The 6,497-nt window shown below is 52.4% G+C and overlaps 1 long non-coding RNA gene across 1 annotated transcript; it reads right to left on the minus strand.

Moving 5' to 3' along the window:
* Nucleotides 1-2,187: 2,187 nt before the first annotated feature.
* On the minus strand, nt 2,188-5,948 carry LOC143822595 (uncharacterized). The gene is made up of 2 exons (XR_013226210.1): nt 5,621-5,948; nt 2,188-3,871 (listed from the first exon to the last, which is right to left on the minus strand). It is a non-coding gene; the product is annotated as an uncharacterized LOC143822595 (long non-coding RNA).
* Nucleotides 5,949-6,497: the final 549 nt, after the last annotated feature.

The raw sequence follows: 6,497 nt of genomic DNA on the forward strand, positions 1-6,497 counted from the left end.
CTTATCTGGCCCCTAGGCCTAAGAGGGGCAGGGATGGAATAAACAGAAGTCTGTTGAGGTCACAACACAGCCTGAAGCATAACTGAGGAACAAGCTGCCCAATTCACAACTGAGATAGAGCTCACAACCAGAACTGGGGCAGGTGGAGCACAGAGAGATCCCAGCCTCCAAAGGGGAACTGCACATTGCCCCCCCCCCGAAAAAACAGTTGATTGTAGAGAATGGCCTCTATAACACTATGCCCCACATTCCCTCCCCAAGCTCCACCCACCCCAAAATGCTGGCAAATCTAACACCTTGGAAAAAGACCCTGGGTGCTTGTCTGGGGCCACCATCAGTGGGGGGGGGGGGACAGATGGAGGTGACAGAGAAACATACAGAGGAAGAAGGGGGGGAGGAATGGCAAAGTCACAAGAACTGGGGAGAGTTCAGGAAAGGGCCATTTCCAGGGAATCCTCACTCCCTTGGCTCAGAGCCAACCAGAAAATTACTTGGCTCAGCAGGAAGAGCTGGGGTTGGTGTGGGCAGGGACATGCACCCGCGGGTGGGCACAATCACCTTCTTGTCCAGGGGGTACGCCTGGTCCAAGGCAGTCACCATGGCTGGGTGATTGGGGACACTTGTGGGGGCTGGAATCTCTGCAGGCTGGGCACCAAAGACCACCCCTTCCGTCCCCTCAAAAGCCCCTCCCATTGGCACCAGCAGGAATAAAATACACACACTTATCTTCCCCATGGTGTAGCCTTACTCAGAACAAGAAAGAAAATAAAAGAATGTCCCCCTTGAACAGCAATAAAAAGCCCACTCACAATAACTTTTTAAAAAAGAGGCTTATGGGTGCCGCCTCCACCCAACCACCTTTTATACTGACTCCCCCCACCCCCCCCATCCCTTTCCTTAATGAGGCCTGGAAACTTTACTTTCAGCCCTGGAAGAACTCTCCCTCGATTAACCCTTCCCTGCTTCAGGGAGCAGTTGGCTGGGAAAACTATGTTTATATTTTTTATATAAGAGCCCCATGCCAGCTATGTTTACTCCAAAGGAAGCCAACCCTACGTGGGTTTACTCTGAAGAAAGCCCTGCCGTAACCAGGGAGCTCACTGCTTGGTAGCAGCGTGCTCAGAGGACGGTTCCCTGCAAGGAGCCACAAGACGCTGGCATAATTCCTGCATGGGGTGAGGGTGGCTGGGCTGGTGCGACCCCAGGATGGAGGGATGGAGGGTTGTGTGCGCTGGAGGACAGGGCAGGATCTACGGTTGCCATCTCCTCCGCTGTCCCCTGCTCTTGGGCCTTTAAAGCAGCAGATTCTCGGGCAGTAACAGGTGAGGCAGCTTCCCTCCAAGCCCTAGAAAGATTTAGTGTTGCTTCCTGTGGATTTAGTAACTAAAGGCAGAGGAGATTGCAGGGACCCCTTCTAGTCTGTTGGCAACTTTGGACACATTAACTGATTGTTGGACTCCCACAAATGACACCCCTCCCTAGAGAGCTGCCAGTCTCCAGGTGGCCCCAACGTGAATGAGTTCAACAATTAGGCAAAAGTAAACAAGCTCTTTGGTAGTGTGTAGCTTCTTATAAAGGCATCTTTAGATGGCATTCGATCACGTGCCTCTTTGCAGCTCAAGATGGAGCAAAAGAACCAAAAACAAGCTACAGAGCAAAAGAAAAAGGATTCATTGTCGTCATCTCCCCCCCCCCCCTTTTATATGGGAGTAGTAAAACCAAATAAAAGAATTCCATTTCCCCCTGAATAATCCATCCACCTTTTTTCTCCCTCTTCCCATTGTGTGCCATCTCTGCCACATTGAATTAGGTGCCAAGGCAGCCTGCCAGGTGGGGCTTTCTTCCCCATACCTTCAACATCTCCATCTACCCCACCCCCACCCCCGCTGTCCACATATACTCTGCTTTGACTCTCTTGGACATGGACTTGAATCCAGGTACGTGGCCAGATTCGGATTCCTGGTAGGAAGAGGGTTTGTTTGTTTGTTTGTTTTGGGGAGTTATACCCTCCTCAGGGGGCTTGAAATCCTGAAGGGGGGGACTGGTGGAAATCAGTGCAACTTTATATGGGAGAATGAGCACCAACACAGGATTAAGTATACTGCCAATTGAGTATCCCAAGATCACAAAACGCTGAGGGCAAATTGAAGGGTACCCTGAAGAGAGAGCCTTTTAAACAATCAAGTGTAGCATGTGTTGTTCTTTTTGTTTTAATTAATACAACCACAGGCATGACATGAAGTTTTAAAAACAGATCTTGGAACATTAAATGAGAAACATTTCATTCAGGGGCAAACTTTGCCACCAGCACAAGTGGTCCCGTCAAGATTAATACACCTAAAAGTTCATAAAATGCTCAAGTCTGAGATGTCGATAATATTGATTGGAGCACCTCAACCCACAGAGAGGTTGATAGTATTGATTGGAGCACTTCACCCCACAAGAAGGCCCCAGGTCACTGAGAGAGGGATTAATTCAGCCTCAAATACAGCCAGTCGCAAGAAGAACTCTCTGCGGGGATGCTGGGCAGAAGAACCTCACCCTGGGAGGGAAGCATCTAGCAGGCAAGGTCCAAAATCCTTTGTCCTATTTAGTAGAATTAAGAGAGCTGCTCCCAGCTCAAAAGGGACTCTACTATGCTGTGCAGAAAAAGCTCACCTGTGAAGGAGTGTGATTACATTGTGCAGGAGGAACACTATACACCTGATCCTTTCTCCCCATCACCCAGGTTTGGGACAGAACAAAAAACCCCATAGAATTGGCTCTCCTTCAAAGGCAGAGAGCTCAGCACAGGCTCAGTTTTCCAGAGAGAGAAGCATGAACTGAGCATTTACACTTAAGGGTCAAGCACTGCGCATTTGCACAGCCTCACAGGGTGAAAAGTGAGTGGACATCTGGTGGCTCCCAAGGCCAGCTTATATCCATGCCGGGAAGAGCAGGAAGGAGTGAAGCACCCCTGGTTTCTGCTCCGTTCCCCTTAAGGCAGGAGCATCATTTAAAATGACCAGGTGAGACTGGAGCTCCCATCTCCCATATCAAATCTTCTTTGAGCAACAACATGTGGGGGAGGGGGGATTTCATTCTTATCACAAGTCCTCTCAAGAAGATAGACAACTCTAGCTAAGCAAAACTCTAAAATTCACAAGTGCATAAAATTCTAATTAATACGTCTTCCTTTTCATAATTTCATCATGTCCCGAGACCCAGAAATCCAGCTACAGCAGTGTGGCACACAAGCATACCTAAACATCACTGGTAGCTCTCTAGCTCAGGAGTAGTCACTGCGGCCCTCCAGATGTCCATGGACTAAAATTCCTGGCAGGGGCTCATGGGAATTGTAGCCCATAGACACCTGGAGGGCCACAGTTTGACTACCCCTGCTCTAGCTTATTGATTTCTCAAGCTAGATCTTGGTACTACTAGGCGAGAACATCATCTGGAGGAGTCGAGACCACGGGATAATCTGGGCTGTCAGATCTCGCATGATGGACCATCACCACAGTTTCTGCCTGGCTCCATGAGGACAGGGAACCTTCTGAACTCTCGGACTGGTCTCCATATACGACAAGAAAATCATCTAGAAGTTCTGCTCGGTAAGAACAGGTAGGAAGAACATCTTCTAGAACTTCTGCTTGGTAAGAACAGGTGGGAAGAACATCGTCTGGGCCTTCGGCTTGGTCCCTACCGAGAAAACCATCTCCATCCATGTTGTCAGAAGACATCGAAGAAGATTCAGCAGCCATGTTGACCAGTCGTAACTTCCCAGGGGAGCTTCTTCCCAAGGGCAAAATCCAGTTGTAGCAGTACCAGAGGCCAGCAATGAACCAAAAAGTTACTATGACAGCAACATAAACAATAAGAACACTGCCAGCTGGAAAAGAAAGAGCCAGCATTAGTAGTTTCCCAGACACCCAATGCAGGGGTGGCTGAATTGGGGCTCTTCAGAGGTCCACGGAGTATAAATCCCAGGAGCCCCTGGCAGCAGCATGGTGCTGGCAAGAGCTCATGGGAATTGTGGTCCACGGACATCTGGAGAGCCACAGTTCGGCCACCCCTGCCCCAAGGCATCCTTTGTCAGCCTCCCTCACAATCTGATTCCTCCCTCCCAAATGGTGATTGTTCCTGTGCATAAGGATGCCATTTTCTCACTGTGCACAAGATCCCAAGTGGAGGGAAGAATGCCGAGCAGGGAGAGGCCCTCCTCCCCCTCAGCCCCAGGGCAGGGAGTCCCATGCAGGCAGTGGCCAGCCACAGGCATGCTCAGCTTCCTGCCCCAAGAGGTGCCCCCGTGGGGCTGGAGCCCCTGGGATGGGAGGGAGGGGGGCTGAACAGGGAAGTCTGGTCCATTCTCCAGCCAGCTCTTGGGGAGGGGAGATGGGAGGAGGGCAGAAGGCAGAAAGCAGAGCGGGTGTTTTGGGCACCAAAGACCCCCAAGGTTCAGTTCCAGCTGCAAAACAGGGTCTGGTCTTGGGAGAGGCTGGGGCAAGGACTCCAGACAGCACTGGGGGGGGGGCATTCTTCTGCACCCACAAACACTGCACTTAGAGTTGGGCTGCCAACTCCAGGGGGGAGATTCCTGGAGATCGGCTGGGGGGCCTGGGGAAGGAAGTCAGCAGGGGGGTCATGCTGTAGGAGCTGCCTTCCCTCCCAGCCATTTTCCCCAGGGGAATTGATCTGTCCTCTGCACACCAGTTATCGTTTGGGAGCTTCTCCAGCCCTCCCCTGGAGGCTGGCAACCCTAGAGTAAAGGCAGGATGGAGACCACTAGAGCCCTGCTTCTTCCCAGCACTGCCCAGAGAAGGTCTAGTGAGGAGAGCAGGTAAAAGCAAAGGAGTTGGTTTCCACGACCACCCACGTGGGTTAGGAAGCATTTCTGCACACTGGTGTGCAAGAGCAGACAAAGCGAGCCCTTCCCTCGACTAGCACCCCCCCACCCCCCACCCCCCACCCCCCACCCCGTGTCGCACAGTTGGATTGGTTGGGAAGCCACTCCTGGCAGGCCAGGCCAGGCCAGATGACCCACCCATCCCCCAATTCAGAAAACGGGGGCAGGGGGGGAGGAGGTAGAGCGACAGAACACCTTGCATCAACTAACCAAGAGGGGATCGAAGGAGCCTCCATGTTCAGAGGCAGATATGTGAGCGGCTGGGAGCAGGGGAGCTGCTGAGAGACCCCCACACCAGATGGGGCCTTGGGCTAACCCCACCAGGGTCTGGCCCCTGGGGCAAGAAGGTGAAGGAATGACCCTTCAGCCACACTCAGACCGAGCAAGCAGAAGTCCGTCCAGGTCTCAGCACAACTGGGAGCATGCCCAAGCCGCAGAGCAGAGAACCAGCAGAGGAGACCCCAAGACCAGAACGAGGGCCATCGAGGGTGCCAACCTCCAGGCACTGCCTGGACATCCCTACTTATTACAAATGATCTCCTTGTACAAGAGAGCAGTTCCTCTGGAGAAACTGGCTGATTTGGAAAAGGTCCTCCAGGACATGATACCCTACTACAGAGGAGGAAAGGGGGAAGCCAGGGCTGACGAAGATGCAGGGCCCCTTTCCAGGAGAGAGAGAAGCTCCTATCCCTATCACCCACTCAAAGCCCACCCGAAACTGTCAGGGCCTCTTACTTGGGTTGGAAGCAGCAGCTGTGGTCACAGCAGGCATGGTTGTGCCTCCATGGGTGGGCTCAGTCGCACTCTTGTCCAGGGGGCTTGTCCAGTGCAAGGGAGTCACCATTAATGGATGGCCAGGGGCCCCTGCAGGGTCTGGGCAGGGAGTCTGGGCGCCAGACATCACCCCTTCCGTCCCCTCAAAAGCCCCTCCCATTGGCACCAGCAGGAATAAAATACACAAACTTATCTCCCCCATGGTGTATCATTACTCAGAACAAGAAAGAAAATTTTAAAATGCCCCTTTTAAACAGCAATAAAAAGCCCACTCACAATAACTTTAAAAAAAAGAGGCTTATAGGTCCCACCCCCACCCAACCACCTTTTATACTGACTCCCCCCCCCCATCCCTTTCCTTAATGAGGCCTGGAAACTTTACTTTCAGCCCTGGAAGTAACTCTCCCACGATTAACCCTTCCCTGCTTCCCTCCCTCCCTCGATTAACCCTTCACCCAGGGAGCAGCTGGCTGGGAAAACTATGTTTATATTTTTTATATAAGAGCCCCATGCCAGCTATGTTTACTCCAAAGGAAGCCAACCCTACGTGGGTTTACTCTGAAGAAAGCCCTGCCGTAACCAGGGAGCTCACTGCTTGGTAGCAGCATGCTCAGAGGACGGTTCCCTGCAAGGAGCCACAAGACGCTGGCATAATTCCTGCATGGGGTGAGGGTGGCTGGGCTGGTGCGACCCCAGGATGGAGGGAAGCCCAGCCAGGGGGGTTGTGTGCGCTGGAGGACAGGGCAGGATCTACGGTTGCCATCTCCTCCGCTGTCCCCTGCTCGTGGGCCTTTAAAGCAGTAACAGGTGAGGCAGCTTCCCTCCAAACTGTGGGTCT

Source organism: Paroedura picta, chromosome 13 (genome assembly GCF_049243985.1).
Source record: "Paroedura picta isolate Pp20150507F chromosome 13, Ppicta_v3.0, whole genome shotgun sequence".
In the NCBI taxonomy this organism is placed as follows: domain Eukaryota; kingdom Metazoa; phylum Chordata; class Lepidosauria; order Squamata; family Gekkonidae; genus Paroedura; species Paroedura picta.